Source organism: Panthera onca, chromosome B1 (genome assembly GCF_046562875.1).
Source record: "Panthera onca isolate mPanOnc1 chromosome B1, mPanOnc1 haplotype 2, whole genome shotgun sequence".
Taxonomy (NCBI): domain Eukaryota; kingdom Metazoa; phylum Chordata; class Mammalia; order Carnivora; family Felidae; genus Panthera; species Panthera onca.
In genome coordinates, this window is record NC_138342.1 from 199,251,710 (window position 1) to 199,272,484 (window position 20,775).

Below are 20,775 nucleotides of genomic sequence, written 5' to 3' on the forward strand. Positions count from 1 at the left end.
TGGTGATTTGGATTTAAAAAGCTGATGTATGAGTTCCTGGGTGGCTCAGTCTGACTCTTGATTTTGGCTTGGGTCATGATCTCACAGCCTATGAGTTCGAGTCCCACGTTGAGCTCTGAGCTGGTATCACAGAGTCTGCTTGGGATTCTATCTCCCCTTATCTGCCCCTCTCCTGCTTGTTTTCTGCCCCTCTCAAGATAAACATAAAGTTATATAAAAAATTATACACATAAAAAGTAATGCACTCAAGAAAAAATAGATAGTGGAAGAACAGACAATCTCTGCATAATCCAGCAACATCAGGTAATCCATTACTTCGGAATTTGGCTGTGCCCAGTATAACAATCTTCTGAACTGCCAGGGGATACCTGCACAGTGGAGCAGGGAGGCGAGGCCTTTGGCCTCTGTCCCCTGAGCCACTTTGGGTACCGCTTCCGTACTGAGCCACAAAGATGCCTCAGGAGGTCCTTGGCAAAGACAGAAAAGGAATTCTCCTACTAAAACTTGAAGGTCTCCAACCATCCGGTCTGGTGAGAGCCAACAAATGTAGATACAAAGGAAAGAAAAATAGGGATAACTTGTAAACCACTGAGTTTGGGGCAAGCATTTTCATGAAGGCTGGTAGAAGTGAATGAAGAATGTTGAGTTCTTGCAAATGAAACTAGGCTGGGTATTCTAAAATAGGAGCTGATTCAGAGAAGTCTGGTATACAAAAAAGGGCTTTGAACTTGTCCTGTTTTTGCAAGGGTTTTGAATTCCATTTCTCTGCCTTTTATTTTCCTTCTTGGCTATAAGTCCTGGATCACTTTGAGAATCTGCTGAAAGAGATGGGATTCTCCCTAGGAAAATGCATGTACATGCGTGTGTGCGCACACACACACACTCACAACTATAGTCAGAGAAATAACGTATATATTGTCGAACCTCTGTGTGCATACACCTTTGCATATATGTATATACACTTCTGACTTGCACAATTCAAGGTTTCCTCTTTAGACACCCTTTCGTGGACCTTCAAGGCCCCCCCCCAGTACCCCAAACAACAGCTCCTCACTCTCCCGTGGCTGCTAAGTTGTCCCTCTGTACAGGCTGGCCCCTTGGATGCCATTCCGGGCACCATTCCAAGAGTCTGTGGTGTTCCCTGGCCTCTGGCCAGAGGCATTCACACTGCTCTGCACATTTTCTTATCTAAAAAGGCAGCAAACAAATGCTGAAAGGCTTAGGCAGAACTAAGTTCCTCTTTATTTTCTTTTCACACAATTTTTCAGTGTCATCAGTAAGCAAAGCTCCATCTCTGCGAATTGTTTGAGAGCCTTGGCTGGGGATTATGTGGGAACCAATCAGGACTTTGGCATTTTGCGCCTCTGACTTGCCATCTTGAGTCCATTTGGACAGAGAGCAAAGGGTTCTCTTGCTCGCCAAGCTGTGGATTAGTTTACTTATTAATGAGGCAGCACTGACAATTTATTTCCAAGAGCCAGCATGCTGGGCAAAGCAATTTAATACTAAGGCATTCCATGAAATTCTGAGGAAGAAGGCCACATCAGGACCCCCACAATATAATGAGAAGGAGGGTCGGAAAATCAGACACTAGGGAGGTGTGAGAATGAACACTAACTAGGCACCAACTGCATATTGTTCCTGTAAACAGGTTGATTGCAGGTCCCTTGGAAGCTTCATGAAGTAGAAATGGCCATCCCCATTTTCAGATGAGAATGTAGTTGAATAGGAGGTAAGCAGCCTTAGAAGACACTAGGTTGCCCTTTATGTTGCTTGGTAGGTTGGAATGGAGTCTGGGATGTGATTTGGGAATGGGAATGGGGTGGTTGGGAAATCCACTCCTGTGGCTCCGGCCAGACTCCTGTTACTGTGTAGATATTCTACAGTTGCTTTGTTGCACCACAGCTGTAACACAGACCACATTTTAGGGCTTCTTGTACGTTATGATTGCTTATGAGGACCTGTCCTGTAGCTAGTACTGCGTAAATATTCCATCCAGTGATTGTGTAAGAACTGGTCTGTTAGAGCAAATGAAGTCTTACTAACCATAGTTACTCATATTTCATTCCTGCATGTCTTGGGTTCATTTGGGCCATCCGCCTCTGTGTGTTGTAGTCCTCGAGGATTTCCAAGAGGACCTGGGGGTGTATACGTGGTTTTAGTTTCTTTGAGCCTCCCTTTCTCTCCGGCATTGTAACAGAAGCCATTCTAGATGATGAAATTAATGATCACTGTTGATGTGGGCTCTATTAGAAGGAAGAATCGGCATGGAGCGTCCTGGCTCTTGGCTTCTGCTCTCCGTCAACCCAGGATGAACATGTAACTGGATTGAGAAATTTTGTTGTTGAAGTTACTGACATTCAGGGGTGCTTGTTAGTGCATCGTAACCAAGCTGGTACTGACTGTGACATCCTCCAACGCTGGTTTTCAGTGAATACTCAGTTTGCAATTTATTTGTCATTTGCACTGATGCTATTTTCTCTGTCATCCCATTTTGATAAATCCCTGCCTCCTTCGTGATGCCCCTTCCCATCCTGCCATTTGAATTGATTTTCTTCTGCTGTTGTTCCACAGTGCGAGGGGTTAGCTTCTTGGAGGTATACAAGCACAGATCCCCTTTGGCTCTTAATTTCTAGAGGATCAAGGTTGCTAGTGTAGGAGGTAAAACAGAGCTTGTTTTACTTGTATAGCCTTTCTTCCCAAACATGTGGACTCTACTGGGCGCTCATGGATGGGTTGAGGTAATGCAGCTGTGCTACCTGAGGGTTGCTTATTTTCCTCGGGTCGGTTGCTCAGTGGCTTTATCGGCGTTCCTTACCTTAGGAGGAATTTGCTTTCAGAAGCCTGGCTGCTGCCCTTCGATACTTGCCCTCTTATACCTCCCGTAACTACTACAGGATGTTTGCCTCATAGACACTTGGAGGCTTAAAATTATTTTCTCGGGGGACTCCTCTACTCCTATATAAATTGGATGAGGCAAAGAGTAGGATGGCACCGAGGTGTGGCTCACTATCATGTGCCAGCTTACTTCTGATGGCTCTGAAAATGCCGCTTGACTTTCGGAAACTCATTAGCATGAGCATGAGCAGTTGGCGCCAAACAATGGGTTAATGTGCATTGGCATCCAAGGCTAATGGCCATTAATAATCAGGAAATGAACACATTCTGCCCTCTCGAGGGAAAGATGGGCTTTACATGTATGCAGAGTGTGTCTCTGCAAGTCTGGAGGACTGCAAATTGCTATTTTCATACTTACTTGGGTTATCTTATTTGGGGCAGAGTACACATCTGGATCAGCAGCTTGAGGCTCTAAGGATCGAAAAGGAAAAATGTGGATTTTAGGGAACTCTGGTCGTTAACATGGGCTCTGCTGAGCTCTCATTGGTTTCTCCCCATCTCCTTCAGCATCACTAGCCCTCCAATCAAAGGCTTCATCTTAAATGGCCTCTTGGCAAGGTGAGGAGTAAAATCAAGCTATTAATTGCTGTAAATAAAACATAATTTAAAAAATAGGGGAGATAAATAAAAAGAATGCAGCAGCTCCTCCTTGGTAAACCTGTAAATTATGCCAGACATTTCTGACATATGTAATCCTTAATAATAGAAGTGATTAGAAACCTCACTTTGTAAATAAGGTAATAGCAGGTCAAAGTTTAACTTGGCAAAGACCACACACAGTGAGTGTCTGAATTTACCCAGGTAAATTCTCTTGTGTCTGATTTTTCTCTCCTCAAATAAAATATTGATGCACACTTTTCTCAAAATAATAATTTCATGACTTTTTTGTTCAATAGATGCCAAAATTTTATTTTGGTTTGCTGCAGTTACATTGGTTACTCTTAATACTGAATTATCTGGAACTCTACACTCGTTTGCAAGGTTCTTGTATGATAGGATCTCACCCTTACTAAAAATAATTTTATTGCATTAAGTTCCTCAACAAATAGAGCTGCAGTTTGCCGGGGTTTATATCAGCCAGGAACCAGAAGCATGGCCTGGTCCTCATTAAACCTTTCCTTCCTTTCTCACTTTTACCACCCAGAAACCTTCTGCACCCAACCCTGCATTTCCATAGAGGTCATGGTTTGCAGGAGGTAACCACAGCCTTCCAACCCAATTGTGTTGCTCTTTTGTAAAGAGACTGTGTGGATTTGTATGAACAACCAAGGGCTCTAACTTCGTGAACTTTAAGCTTGGAGGTGAATTAAGTCTCTGCGGTGACAATGTCATGGGTTCTCATTCTTGCCTTTTACTTCTGGGCTCCTCGCACATTCTCCCCATCTTTGTATTTCCTTCTGATTCCTACCTGCTGCTCTCACCATGATCTAGGCCTTGCAACTTGTTCAATCTCCTGCTCTTCGTAAATCCTCCTCACCCCCACCCCCCACCTGATGAGCAGCATGGCCACACTTGGCACCTGTTTAGTATGTGGCTTGCCAAGCTTTTCAAGTGATCTGGATGCATGTTAAAGCTTGAGCACCACAGTTCTAGAGTGTTCACCATTACTGAATAGGCATTCCTTCTCGAAAAAGCTCTTTTGTTGATACTTTAAAATGTACATGTCTTGATAGCTATCAAGGAATCCATTTGTATTCTCTAATAATTTTCATGTGTTTATGTTAGGGTTTTCTCCTGCCTCTCTGACATCCTTCCCCCTGACCCCCTGTCTTTTAGAAGGACCTCAGTCTTCTTTTGTTCCCTGTGAGTTTCCCCTTCTGAGCTTCTGCCCTTGTTCTTATTCTTTTGCTATTATCTCTTACTCTCAAATATTTTTAATAACCTCATCCATGCTGTGATTCGCACTTCAGCATCATGGACGTGAACCTCTCAGAGTTAGTTACGTCTTTCCAAAGGTCTAAAAGTTGTTTCTCCCTGTATTTTCTTAACCTGTATTCCAAAGAATAAAACCTTACTCTGCAGTAGGAAGGGTTGTCAACTTCAGAACAAAATTAAGAGGAGTTTCTGGAAAATAGATACATGTTTTATATTAAAAAGGTGGGATTGATAGGTTCAACAATAAATATGGCTCAAAACACAAGTTTAACAGTTACTATAACCCAGGAGTAAATCTAGAGAAATGCTTAGGGAGAAAACAAGAACAGGAGGTTGCTCCAAGATGATGATTAGGGTAATTGATTAAATACATGAATATGGGACAGTGGGGCCAAAGTTCAGCCTTTTGTCACTCCCTGTCAACACATGTGCATGCCACACATCTAGTCCTGGCATTTGTGCACAGACCAAGCGAAGTAAATCACCTGCTTCATGTTGAGTATACTGGTTTCAGCGAACTGAGGTCAGACGTGGAGATAACTCTAGAGCTTTGCAGAATATTCTGTAAAGGTAAAAAAGAATGTTCTGTGTGTCATTTCTACCAAGAAGAAAAACTGATCCCAATTCCCAAATTCTAGAGTAAAGATTGTGTTGTTGTGGCCATTTGGAGTCCCAAATGGGACTGAATTCCCACCTTTGTCCAGTGGTCTATCCATTGGCAGCCAGCATTCCAATTCCAGGAAGATCTCAGCTAGAGAAACAGGTGTTTACAACCCTGGAAAGAACCCATAAAACTGCCTGCATAAGTGATTTTAGGCCATTATATTTAAAGGGGGAATAGAGAGCAAGGATTACCAAATTTTTGAGGAAAATCAAGCATCTTTTTTTCTCAATTGAGCAATTAACTACATTGAGGTGTACAACATAATAAATTGACATTTGTATACATTGTGAAATGATTACCCCAATAAATTAATAACCATCCCCATATATAGTTAAAACAATTTTTATTTCTTGTGATGAGGTCTTTTAAGTTTTACTTTCTTAGCAACTTCAAAATATGCAATAGTGTTACTATCCATAGTCACCATGATGTACATTACATGTGCACTATGCTTTACCTGAGTCTTAGTAGGATCAAAGTGCAGCAAAAGAAATGAAAGACTGAGTCTAGAAACAACAGAATTCAGGGTACAGGAGAGAAGTAAAAAGTATTTCAAAGAGAACTTTTAAAGATACTTGAGAGGATTGTGCTTTTATAAAATAAAAATACCATTAAAAGAAGTAATCAGGGGGACCTGGGTGGCTCAGTCAGTTAAGCATCTGACTTTGGGTCAGGTCATGATCTCATGGTTTGTGGGTTCAAGTCCCACATTGGATTTTGTGCTGATAGCTCAGAACCTGGATCCTGCTTCAGATTTTGTATCTCCCTCTCTCCCTGCCCTTCCCCTACTAGTGTTCTGTCTCTCAAAAATGAAGAAAAACGTTACAAAACAAAGTAATCAGGACAAGAATTAGTCTTGCAAATTATGCTACTTATTTAAAAAAATAGCAAAATAGCTATAACTGAAGACAAAAATAGTAATCTGGAAAATACTGAGAAATGGCCTCAGACTATGGGACAAAAAGAAACAAAAATGAGTTAAAAAAAAAAAAGGATTAAAGATCTTACTGATGAGTCTACAAGGCTGACCATATATTTTATACTAGAGATTTTAGGTGGAGAGAAATGAGGTTGAAGAACCCAGTTCATAATGACAGCCAAATAAATGTAAATGAGTTAAATTCCATAGTAAAAGAGATGGGTTTACAAACTTAGATGGAGTGTAAGAAATAAAGTTAAAATAAATGTTGGAGAGCCTCTGCAAATAAGGAGATGAGACTGAAAAAGAATACCAATGCAAACAAAAGGGAAAAGTATGACAGTATAAAAAAATTAGGAAGCCTCAAACCCTTTAACTGGGTAAAAGATATTTCATGATGGTAAAATATTTACTCGAAAAATTGTAACTAAGCCTTTATTAAACTCTCAATATAGCTTTAAAATACATAGGAGTAATTAACACACAAAAATGACAGAATGGAAGGCAAATCTTCACTCACAACAACAGGGCAAGCAGTACAGCAAGTAATGAGGTGAATACTTCAACAGAACAATTAGTGTGATGTGTTTGTACCCCACACATAATATGTAGTCATTTTAAACACAATTCAATATCTACCAAAAATGATATGGTATTATTCAAGAAAGGGAAGCTCAGGTTTTTAAAAGGGAAAATACCTATATACAATATTTACTTAACACCACACACTTGGCAATTACAGCAAAGACCGGCAAGAACAAACACCAAATGCTATTATTGTGCCCAAACTCTTTATGGAGTTAATAAACAACAACAAACCAAAACCCTTAAAAAGAAATAATGTGAAAGAAGAAGAAAATTCTTTTTCAAGTTAGTAACAAAGATGGAATTTCCCCTAAAAATCGTGGGGGGTCCAGCAATAAGATTACATTCAGGCAGAGGCAGAATGTTGAATTGGCGAAGCACACAGACTCCGAAACCAAACCACCTGCTTCTTATTCCTGCCTGTCATGTACTTGGCGTTTATTTCCTGGTCTGACCTTGGACAAGCTCTGTAACCTCTCAGTGTTCTCCTTCCTAAAATTAGGCTAGTAGTATATACAACCTCTTTAAAAATGTGTGCGTGCGCACACACATGCACACACCGACCCTTGAACAACCTAGGGACTGGGAACAACTGCAGAGTTGAAAATACATGTGTAAATTTTAAGTTCCTCAAAACATAACTCCTACTAGCCTACTGTTGACTGGAAGCCTTACCAATAACCTATCTTGTATGTAATCTGTATAATACTCTGTGTTCTTACAATAAAGTAAGGTAGAGAAAAGAAAATGTTAAACTCATAAGGAAAACACACTTGTAGCCCTGTATTCTTTTTGTTGAAAAATCTGCAGGTAAATGGACACCCCCGCAGTTCAAACCTGAGTTGTTCAAGCATCAGCTGTACGTGCAAATAGCTGGAAATTGGTCCTGTAGAAGAAACAGCTCTGTGTTAGAACTGAGTGTTTACCTCAAAAAGATAGAGTAGTAAAACAAATCTAAAGAAAATGAAGGTAAGGAAGTATCAAAGCTAGAAGCAAAAGTTACTAAAAATAGAAAACAATGAGTACTCTTGATCAATGAAACAAAAAACCTGGTAGTTTGAAAGAACGAATAATATGAATGTCTTTGTTAAATTTGTTAAGGAAAATCTATTTACATAAATAACATTAGAAACGAGTGGGAGTATAGACCTTGTTTTTAAAAGTCAACAGTTCTAAGGAACACATTTATTTTGGTAGCTAGTGTTCTCCCAATGTAATAGATGGAAAAAATGAAGCACATATAAGGATATGTAAATTCTCTAAGGTCACACAGCATTATGTGGAATAACTGTATCTTCACAAACATTCATATACTGAGGTAAACCTAATACATTATTTGAAGAAACATGAAAAATTAGAAAATATGTTCCCAAATATTTTAAAGATTTTTAATTTCATAACTTTTTTTTTCCAAATCAGACTGTAAGGTCAACATGATGCCAATAAAAAACTCAAAAGATTTTTTTTAACATGAAATTTATTGTCAAATTGGTTTCCATACAACACCCAGTGCTCATCCCAACAGGTGCCCTCCTCAATGCCCACTCACCCTCCTACCCCCGCCATCAACCCTCAGTTTGTTCTCAGTTTTTAAGAGTCTCTTATGGTTTGCCTCCCTCCCTCTCTAACTTTTTTTTACCCCTTCCCTGCCCCATGGTCTTCTGTCAAGTTTCTCAGGATCCACATAAGAATGAAAACATAGGGTATCTGTCTTTCCCTGTATGACTTATTTCACTTAGCATAACACACTCCAGTTCCATCCAAGTAGCTACAAAAGGCCATATTTCATTCTTTCTCATTGCTAAGTAGTATTCCATTGTATATATAAACCACAACTTTCAAAAGAATTTTTCAATGAAGCCTCATAATCGACTTAAAAAATCGATCTAGAAAAGTAAATAAGAAAACAGGACAGAAACTTTGATAAAGAGAAACAATCCCAACTTAAATCTGTTATTTAAGCAATAGGGTTTTAGCCCAGGGACAAATCTGTTGAAAGATGCTTAGGAGAGGGTAAGGTGAAAGTGGGATGATATTGTTATTCCGAAATGACCTATGCATATTCACTGTATCCTATTTCAACAGAAAAAAAATCTAGTATTGATATAGGTGTATTGATATTGTGTATATAAATTAGTTCAATCTTAAGAGCAGCTGGCAATCTTCATATCAAAACACATGGGCAATTCCGTTTTTGGTTTTCTATTTTGGAAAAATGTTCACACACTGACAGTGTGGAGCCTGCTTAGGATTCTCTCTTCCTCTCTCTCTCTGGCCCTCCCCTGTTTGCTCACGTGAACTCTCTCTCTCTCTCTCTCTCTCTCAAATAAACTTAAAAAAAAAGGAATGGTTAAATAATGTTAAGGACTTAAAAAAAAGGCACATCTATACTATGAAGTACTTTCCATGGGTAGAAGGACTGCTACATTTGTGTGCTTGTGCACACATAAGTACATACGTGAGCACATCATCCCAAACATTAAAATGTTATTATTTTTTATTTTTTTTAACGTGTATTTATTTTTGAGACAGAGAGAGACAGAGCATGAACGGAGGAGGGGCAGAGAGAGAGAGGGAGACACAGAATCGGAAGCAGGCTCAAGGCTCCGAGCCATCAGCCCAGAGCCCGACGTGGGGCTCCAACTCGCGGACCGTGAGATCGTGACCTGAGCTGAAGTTGGACGCTTAACCGACTGAGCCACCCAGGCGCCCCTGGTTTGTCTGTTTTTCCTTGGGCAAGAATGCAGACTTTTGAGCTCTCTAGTTACCCTATTTCCCCTTCCCATCCCTTAACTCCTACTATTCGTCATTAGTTTAAGTTTGTGGATTTGTGGTGACACTTGGATCCGTCCTTTAAAAAAAAATCCCGTATTTCATTGATTAATATGGTTCATAATGCTAATTAGCCATCTTCTCCTGTTTAGTTTTATTTGCTTTTGGTGTCTGTCAGGAAAAGACCACCCACACGCATGACAATTTGGTTTCTCCAAATCTCTATCATCGCGGTCAGTGAGGTTTGGTGCCAGTCTTTCCAGGTAAGGTCACGTCTGCTCACTCCCCTGGTCCACCTTCCACTCACATTCTGTGTGTTTCTCTCTGCTGATCCTTACAGAGCTGCACTGTGGAAGTGAAGCTCTCAGGTCCCTGCATGCACATCATGTGCCTTTGCACAGAAATGACAGCTTGAATTTGTTCAATCCCTACCATTCCTGGATCACAAAGTTAGGATTCTTAGACTACCCTACCCTAATATTCTCACGTTAAAGATTGGTAGTAAAGAAGTCCCAAGCAACGCTGTTTTGAAAAACAACAAACAACAACTCCCTTTCCTCCCCTCCCCACTCACTCCTTCATTCTCTTTCCCCTCCTCTTCTCTCTTTGGTATTTCAAAGGGCAGAACATTTGTTTTGAAGTCTATATGCCATACGATGTCCTGTTAGTTTCAAGTGTGTATAATAATCATTTGGTATTTTTATACATTACAAAATGATCCTCGTGATAAATCTAGTTACCGACTGTCCCCTAAGTTAGTACAATATTATTGATGGTATTCCCTATGCTGTGCATTACACCCCCATGACTTACTTTTTAACTGGAAGTTTGTATCTCTTAACCCCTTTCCTCTATTTTACCCACGCCCCAACCCTTACCCCCCTTCTGGTAAACAACAGTTTTTTCTTGTATTAATGATTCTGTTCCATTTGTTTGTTTGATTCCACCTTTTACTGAAATCGTTAAAGTATTTGTGTTTGCCTTTCACTTATCCCAATACCTTCTGTATAATTCATGTTGCACATGGCAAGATTTTATTCTTATGGCTGAGTAATATTTTATTATATACATATATATGTCTACACCCACAGACACACCACATCCTCTTTATCCATTCAACCATAGATAGGCGTTTAATTTCTTCCCATATTTTGGCTATTGTAAATAATGCTACGTTGAACATTTTTCAAATGGTGTTTTTATTGTTAGATAAATACCCAGAAGCAGAAGTGCTAGGTTGGAGGGTACTTCTATTTTTAATTTTCTTGAGTAGTTCCACACTGTTTTCTACAGTGACTGTACCAGTTTGCATTCCCACCAACAACACAAGAGGGTTTTCTTTTGTCCACACTCTTGCCAGCACTTGTTATTTTTATTTTTGTCTTTCCAATGATAGCCAACTGGACAGATAGGAGGCAAGATTTCAATGTGATTTTGATTTGAACTTCCCTGATGATTAGTGACATTGTGTACCATTTATATGCCTTGTGGCCATCTGTAGGTCTTGAAAAAATATCTACATCCTCTGTAAAATTTTTAACCATTTTTTTGATAAGTTGTGTAAATTCTTCATATATTGTGGATATTGATCCCTTATCACATGTAGGATTTGCAAATGTCTTCTCCCGTTCTGAGGTTGCCTTTTTATTTTGTTGATGGATTCCTTTGCTGTGGAAAAACTTGTCAGTTTGATGTAGTCCCATTTATTTTAGCTTTTGTTTCCCTTGCCTGAAGAGACTGGTCCCCCAAAATACTGCTAAGACCGCTGCCTACATTTTATGGCTTTAATTCTTGCATTTAAGACTTTAATCCATTTTGAGTTTATTTTTGTGTATGGTGTAAGAAAGTGGTCCGGTTGAATTATTTTGCATGTAGTTGCCCATTGAGGCTTTGCTTTGGCCTAACTTGGGTTTGGATAGATCCTGGAGAATGGTCCATATGCAGTTCAGAAGGTGTATTTTCTTGTCTTTGGATGGAATATTTCCTATATATCTATTAAGTGCACCTAGTCTAATAGGTTGTTAAAGTCTGATGTTTCTTCATTGGTTTTTACGTCAGGATGAGCCACCCACTGATACAAGTGGGGGATCAAAATCCTTTACTGTTACTATATTTCTATCATTTTCTTTCTTTAGGTCTGATAATACTTGCTTTATACATTTAGGGGCTTCTATATTGGGTGCATAAATATTTCCAAATATTGTATCTTCTTGTTTCACCCCTTTATCATGATTAATGCCCATCCTTGTCTTTTATTACAATCTTTGTTTTAAAGTCTATTTTGTCTGAGTATAGCTACTCTAGGTTTATTTTGGTTTCCATTTGCATGGAATATCTTACTTCATTTCACTTTCAGTCTGGATGTGTCTATATATTTGAAGTGAGTCTCTTACAAGCAGAATATAGATGAGTTAAAAAAAAAACACCTTCTGCTAGAAAATTTAGTTCATTGACATTTAAAGTAGTTATTGACAGGTGTGTGTTTATAATCATTTTGTTAATTGTTTTCTGGCTATTTTGTAGTTCCTCTCTGCTCCTTTCTTCTTCTCTTAATCTCTTCCCTTATGTTTTGATGACTTTCTTTAGTGTTGTGTTTAGGGTGCTTTGTCATTTTTTGCTGTTTTTGCTTTGTGGTTTTATGAGTCTTACTTGTGTTACCCTGTATGTATATCAGTCTACTTTAAGTTGATGGCAAATTAAGTTTGAATGCATTCTAAAACTCTGCATTATTGCGCCCCCTCCATTTTTGTTTCTGATGTCATATTTTACATCTTTATATTTTGTGTATCCCTTAACTAATGATTGCAGTTTTCATTAATTTACTACTTTTGTCTTCACCTTCGTACTATATTTATAAGTAATTAATTTACTGCCTTTACTATATATTTAATTTTACCAGTGATTTTTTTTTTTTTAATTTTAAGTGTTTTCTTGTAACTAGCTAGTGCCCTTTATTTTAAGCTTAAAGAAGTCTTTTACCATTTCTTAGAAGACTGGTTAAATGGTGATGAACTCCTTTAGCTTTTGCTTGTCTGGAAAATTCTTTAGCGCTCCTTCAATTCTGAATGACAACCTTGAGAGAGTGTTCTTGGTTGGAAGTTTTTTCCCTTTGAACATTTTGAATATATAATGACACTTCCTTCTGGCCTGCAAAGTTTCTGCTGAAAAATCTACTCATAGCCCTATGGGGGTTTGTTTGTAGATAACAAGTTGTTTTTCTCTTGCTTCTTTTAAGATGTTCTATCTTTAACTTTTGATACTTTTATTGTAATGTGTCTTGGTGTGGATTTTGGGGGGTTCATCTTTTTTGGAACTCCCTGGGCTTCCTGGACTTGGATGTCTGTTTCCTTCTCTAGGTTAGGGAAGTTTTCAGTTAGTATTTGTTAAAAATTTTCTTCCCCTTTCTCTCTCTCTCTTCTCCTGCTGGGGTCCTGTAATGTGAATGTTATTCCACCTGATGTTGTCCTTTAAGGCTTTTAAGCTGTCTTTATTTTAATTCTTTGGGTTTTTTTTTATTAATTTTTTTCCCCTGCTCTGTTTGGGTGAGTTCCACTGCTAAGTCTTTCAGCTCTCTGATTTGTTCTGTTATTTAATGTTGTCTGCTCTTGAGCCCTTCTAGTGTATTTTTAAATTCAGCTGTTGTATTCTTTAGCTCTTGGACTTTTGTAGGTACTTGGTTATCTTTTCTATCTGTTGATGTGATCACTATATTCATTCATTATTCTCTCAATTTTGGTGAGCATCTTTATGACCATTACTTTGAACTCTTTATCAGATAGGTCACTTCTATTTCATTAAAGCCTTTTCTGAGGTTTTGTCTTGTTCTTTGGTTTCCAACATATTTTACTACTTCATTTTGTTTGTCTCTCTCTGTTTCTGTGTTTAAGGAAAAACAGCTGCCTCTCCCAGTTTTGAAGGGGTGTCCTCCTGTGTCTTGAAAGGATGTACTTATACTTACATAGGAGATTAACCTTATCATTGAACCTTGTACTAGTTCTTGGTTATCTGTGGAACCTTTGCAGTTATCCAAACTGTGTGATTTATTCTTGGTAAGTTCCAATTGAGTTTGTCAAGACCTATCTGTGTTCCAAAGGGAAGACTCTCAATAGCGCTGATTTTAAACCAGACCAATAGGCAGAAGCTTTCAAAATAGACAAATATGTACACTCCTGTGGGACCACCTTCGAGAACCCTGCTGGCCTTTAGACCAGGCAATCTGGAGGTATCTCCTAGGCTACAGTTGCAAAAATCAGGGCTCCAGCATATAAGCTTCTTTCCGGGTGGTATCCATAAGCTGTGGCAAGGTGAAAGGAGGATGCAAAGAGGGTATATCTGGCCTACCATTCCCTGAGAGTCCCTCCATAGCCTCTGAAGCCTGCCTCTCATGCTAACACTGTAGGATGAGTAAATAAGCCTTTTTTTTTTTTTTTTTTTTTTTTTTACAGAAACACTGGTACTATGTTTCAGTTTGCTGTCTGTGTTGTGCACTGTGACATTAGCCTGCTAGGAACGGTCTCCTTTATTTTTTCAGTCCCATGGGACACAGAAATACAAGCCCTGTGGTCACCAGAGCCAAGCCCTAAGTGTTCTCTATGTGGATTGCATGTATCTGCTAGTTTCAGCAAGGCATAAGGATAATACAGGGCCAGGGCACACCTGCTGGCTTTAGTGAGGCTGCAGGGGAGTGGGAGGGTGGGGTATGCCAGTGCTGGTGCGAGTAAGGTAGAGGGAGAGCACAAAAATGGTGCCTGCTAACACCTCTGTTCCTGGAGAGCATTCCAACAAGCCACTGACTGTCCAGAAGATGCTTTGTTTATCAAATGAATCTCTTTTGCGTATGGTCCAGGTGCTTTTCCAACCTCTTTTTCTTTTTTCTCTCTTTTTAAAAATTTATTTAATTTTGAGAGAGAGAGAGTGAGAACAAGCAGGCATGAGTGGGGGAGGGGAGCAGAGAGAGAGAGGGAGACACAGAATCCAAAGCAGGCTCCAGGCTCTGAGCTGTCAGCACAGAGATGGTCGTGGGGCTTGAACCCATAAATGATGAGATCATAACCTGAGCTGAAGTCAGATACTTATGTGACTGAGTCACCCAGGTGCCCCTTCCAACCTCTTTTTCTGTGTTGGGTCAGGTCCTGTGGTTAGTGAGTCTGTATGTGAGTCCTTTAAGGGTGGAATCTCAGTTCCCTACACTCATGCTTGTAAGCTCTGTTGGTTTTCAAAGCCACATGTTTTTGGGGCTTGTCTCTCTTGTGCAGGTCCCAAGGCTTGGGGTACTTGATGTGAGGCACAATCCCCTAACTTCTCAGGGAAAACCTCCAGATTATGAAAACCCTCCCTAGCAAGGGTTGCCATATTGGGATGGGGCATTTGTCTTTCCTATCTCTTGATGTGGCCCTGTTACCCTTACTTGCAGAGGAGCTGTTCAGCTTGTTTTAAGGTCTTTGTCAGAGGGAATTGCTCCATATGTAATTGTAAAGTTGTATCCATGGGAGTAGGTGAGCTCAGGATCATTATGTGCTGCCATCTTGAACTGCCTCTTCCACCCTTGGTTATTGGGCTCATTCGTTCTAGATTTTGGGAACACAGGTGGAATCTTATCTGAGCCTTTATCAGAAACTTAGGCTGGAGCATAGAATACGTTATAGTTTTGCTTCCATTGTTTTACCGTGTAATGAGTTCTTTGATCCAAGATAATATTATTTGGGATATAATGCTAATCAAACATCATGAGAGTCCTCAGACAGTGGCGCTAGTTAAGGCATGGTAGGCATTGAAGCCAAATACACATTGATTCCAGTAAGAATAAATTTCCTACCTCCTCCAAGGTGAATAATGTGCAGTGTAATCTTCCTGATAGCATCCTGTATCAGGCGGGTTACTCAGAGGATGGTATGTTTTTGAAGACTTATTGTTTGCCTTTGCTGATACCAGATTAGAAATTGTCCCTATGTTAGTTGTTATCAAAGGGAGCTTGTGCTCTTGGGATCATAAATAGCTTCTTTACCACTTAATTGGTGACTAAGTTATGGGCTTATTGACCCAGTTCTATGGAGGGTAGGAAGAGAGACCAATACCTGTGACAGAAGTCATTCTTGGCGCGTGATTGTTAAGAGTATCGTTATAGTGAAAGCTCAGTTGTGGTCATGACCATGAGTTTTGGAGATCTACCTATTCTACCCCTATCCCATGGATCCATTAATCTCTTTCCCATACTTTCTTGATTTCTGTCTTTGTATTTTTTTTCTCTGTTTTTCTCCTGACCAAAAAGCTAAGGGAGTAACCTCTGCCTTGGAGTAAGTACCTCAGCCAGTCCTGTCTCCATTTAAACTAGATCTTCCCACTGAAGGGATTCTTCTCAGTACTGCCCTTTCAGGTCACTTCTGGAAGTGGTTGTAATGTGACAGCTTCTCATTTTTTCCAGTAGTAACTACATGATGCACTGACGCCATGTATGAGTTAGGTACACCTTCTTTGCTCTTTCATCAGTTGGTCATAAGGAACCCTTACGTTATGTGAGTCGAAGGGAAGAGGTCATTGTGATGTGGATTTAATTGACTCCTGTGTTCTGAACCTGCATAGACTCTGTCCAAAATATGCTGCTTTTATCTCAAGGTGGATTGTTGATGGACCAATGAAAATCAGTGCCTCAGTGGCACTGGTAATATCCTCCTTCTAATGGACAGCTGCAGATACCTCGTCACCTGTGTCCTGTAGTCAGGCCATCAGGGTCTATGATTGCCAGAGATGGCACATAGTATTTTCACCACCGCTGATCTACAGGGATCTATGGCCATGTGGCTTGCCCTGAGTCTGAACCTGCTGAAACTCTCTTTCTGGCTCTGGCTGAAATTAAACATGAAGCTTTCTAAGTTAGCCAATAAATGGGGCCGACTGGTATTCCCAGGTGTCATGTATGCTCTCTGCAAAATCCAAAGACGCAGTTGTGCTTTGAGTATTTACCCAAATTAGTTGAAAACTTGCATCCCCACAAAACCTGCACACAGATGTTGATAGCATTTTTATTCGTAATTTCCCCAAATTGGAAGCAATCAAAATGTTGTTCAATTTTTCCTGAGTTGATATAGGGATGAAAATTCATAAAAATATTTGAGTACTTTTTCATGGAAATTAACAACACAATGATAAAATTTAGATAGAATAAACATGGGCAAGAATGTCTAGGACACCTCAGTACACCCAGACAATGGAATGTTACTCAACAATAAAAATAAATGAGTTGTCAAGCTGAGGATACTAAGATAAACTGTGGTCCATCCAAACAATGAAATGCTATTCGGTGCTAAAATGAAATGAGCCATCAAGCCATGAAAAGACATGAAGGAACTTTAAATGCATAGGACTAAGCAAAAGAAGTCAATATGAAAAGGCTACATACTGTATGATTCCAACTTTGAGACAAAAAGCAAAGCTGGAAAAGGCAAAACTATGTACAGAGTAAAAACAAAAAATCAGGATTTTCCAGGGGTGGGATAAAGGTCTGAATAGGTGGGCACAGGGGATCTTTCGGGAAGTGACACTATTCCTTCTGCTGCTGTAATGGCAGATACAAGTTACTGTGTAATTGTCACAACACCTAGAATGTACAACATCAAGAGTGAACCCCATTTTAACTATGGACTTTAGTTATTAATAATACATAAATATTGGTTTATCAGTTGTAACAAATGGACTATACCAATGCAAGGTATTAATAATAGATGAAATTGTGGGTGAAAGGGAATACATGGGAACTCTCCTTATCCTCTATGTAATTTTTTTTTTTGTAACCCTAAAACTGCCCTAAAAAATAAAGCTGATTTAAGAAAAAAATCCAGAGCGTCCTGCCACATGCCATTCTTCTTGAGTAATATGCTTTGGGAGATTGAGCAACTTGCCCTGTATCTTGGAGTACTACGGTATGTCCTAGAGGACTGGACCCTTAAAACTTTATCAATAAATGAAGTCCCTGAATCTTAATGGTACCCTCTGGCACTCAGGTACTCACTCCTTGTTGTTCTCCAAGTTCAGACCTAATGATTTAATCAATATATTGGATCAAAGTGATGTTCAAAAGCATGTTAAGATAAATGAGGTCCCTGTGAACTATATTATAAGAGAGAATAAGAGTTGGCATAGATTGAGTGCAAAACAGTGAATTTGCCCTCCTCATTATGTGAAGATAAACTCTTGGTTTTTTTCCTACTGAGAAGAATGTTTTCACTAAATCATCAGTTGTCACATCAAGTGACAGAGCCTGTGTCCATCTCTGTGATTATCCCACGTCTGGTACAGGAGCTGCTATTGGGCTTTACTTGGTCACATTTATAGCTGTCAACTGTCATCCATCACAAGCCACCTGAGTTTTGCAGGAGCTAGACAGGCACCTCGAAAGGGGGGCCTTCTAGGGAAGTGTATCCCTGTGTGTGTCTTCAGTGGTCCAGTCTCTGAAATTGCTCATGGGATGCAGCATTGCTGATGTAGTATCTTGACACAGTGGGGCATAGTGTCAGAATCAAGTGGGCACTAAGCAAACCACCCAGATACCCCAAGCCTCCACCTACTTTAGCAGTTTAGGTCCATATGTCTCCAGGAGCCAGCTGCTGGAAGTGTTGCCTGCTGACAGCCAGCATCGGAGTCCCTCCCCTAGAATTTCTTTTTCTTTCTCTGGTGGAGCTTCCTCTCCCCCAGATTTGGCCCCACTCCACGGGTTCCCACTGCCACATTCTTTACCTAAAAAATCCCAGAAAACCTATGGAAAAATGATTAGAAATAGAATTACAGTAAACATCTAATTACACAATTACGGAGATAGGCCAATTGATAATAGCATCTGACAAATATCCTCTATGTAGAACTAAAACTAGACAGTAGTTGTATACGAAGTTCTATATAAAAGTCATAAAATTTTACAAAGGGATCTAAAGTCATATGCATGCGAATCAATTTGTAGTAACTCATGATATTTTGTGATCCTAATTCTTTGTCATGTGAATGCATAATAAGACTTACTACTGGGAAAATTTTAATTCTTCCCAAATGAATGTATAGATGAAATGCAAATCCAATCAAGATGTTATGGATTCTTTTTTTTTTTTTTTTTTTTACCTCGTGGAACCCAAGATGATTCTACATTTATATGGAACAAAAAAATGGCAAGGAATGGTAGAATACTTGTGAAAGAAAAATGCAGAAAGAAGAGACTTACCCTAATAGACCTTATTATAAAATTTATTTATATGGCTCGGGATCAATTGGCCAGTGGACTAGAGTTGATGAGTAAAAGACCCACACATGTGGTAGATCAGTCAGGAGAGGTGGTGGGATTCCTAGAACTGGAGAAGAGCTATCTTTCTGAAGACAGTGACTTCCCATCTCATGCGTTATTAATGATCTCACTGCAGAAGGATGAAGTAATTAAAGAAAAAACATCCATTTTAAAATGTAGGTGAATGTCTTTGGACCTCTGAGCGAAAAAGTTGGGATACAAAATACTTTGATTGCAAAACCAAAAAAATGGCAAATATAACTACTAAAATAAAGCTCTTTTTCATCGACGGGTACTTAAAGTAGAAAGATACAAATGGGTATAAGACAAGGTTTCCAATTGACAAAGACATAGCAAGAACATACGTAAAATTTTGACTGAACAATAAGAAATATGACCTAATAAGAAAAAAAATAAGCAAATAAACAGATAATTGATAGAACATAAGACATTTGGCTACTAAAACATAAAATGATTTTTAATATCATTGGTGATCAGGAAAATACAATTAATGATCTCAGTGAGTTACTATTTTATGTCTGTTTGAGTCCCAAAAAATTAAAAGCCTGAGACTATCAAGTTTTGTAGCAGATATGAATCCATGGGACCTTATAGACATGACTGGGGATAGTCTCAATTGCCCTATATTGTTTAAAAACACATTAGTGTTTACTCCTAAAGTTGAATATTTACTGACCTTATGACCCAGCGATCCCACCCAAGTGAAACTTAGCACATGTTCATTAAGAGACATGAACAATAATATTAGCAAGTCTGTTCAGAAAAATAAACACCTAGCAACCACCCAGTTGCCCATCCATAGGTGAATGAATAAGTTGTATGTTTTATAGTGAGATATTATCAGATCAGACCTCAAACAATTGAACCTATAGTGTCAGAACTCTGTGGATGATTTTTAGTAAGCAATATAAAGTGGAAAAATGAATCTCCCAGTATTAAATCAATATTTTTTAAGTCTAAACCACTTACCGACATAAAATACACGATATGTATGAAAATATGATACATTTAAGTATGTGTTCTATATGTCTACATTGGAATTTTCAGGAATACCTATTAGAGATACAGTTAATCATATGAATATGGTTTCAGGACAATGGTTAATTTGGGTGTGGGAAGGGCAAGAAGGTGGGAAGTAGGTGGCACGCTATCTTCAAGGTCATAGCTTTTATGTTAGAAGGAATATTTGTAACATGTCTAACATCATGGAGAAGAACAATATTTAAAGCACCAATTATGGACCGATGATGAAAGCATGTCATAAGTGAGTGTTAGGGATAATCCTGTGCCTTGAGGTGTAAATGGGGAAAAATACGGTACCTCTTTTCGTTACATACACTATTTCATATCTATGCAAATCTATCTATTCACCATTGCTAAAAGTAGACTTTTTAGTCAAAGAATATTTGAATGTTAAATGTTGACAGACACTGCCCAATGTTCTAGGTTGAATTTACGTTCACCTCCTTCGGCAATACATGAGTATACCTATTAACTCCTGTTCCTATCGACACCGAATGCTATCATTTGTGTGAAATTTCTAGTGAGGCAGGTGAAGCGTATCTTATTGAAATTGTGTATTTATGATGTTGAGAATTACTGCCTTTTATTAAATATATCTTTGTATTTCCTTCTCTGTAAAATGACTTCTCAGCTTTATTTTTTTTTGTCCAATTTCTTTTGCGTTGCTTGCTATTGATGTTGAGATCCTTGTAAACTAAGGAGACTAACTTTTCCTTTATGGCAATGTTGGAAATATTTTTCTTTGCTTGTTTC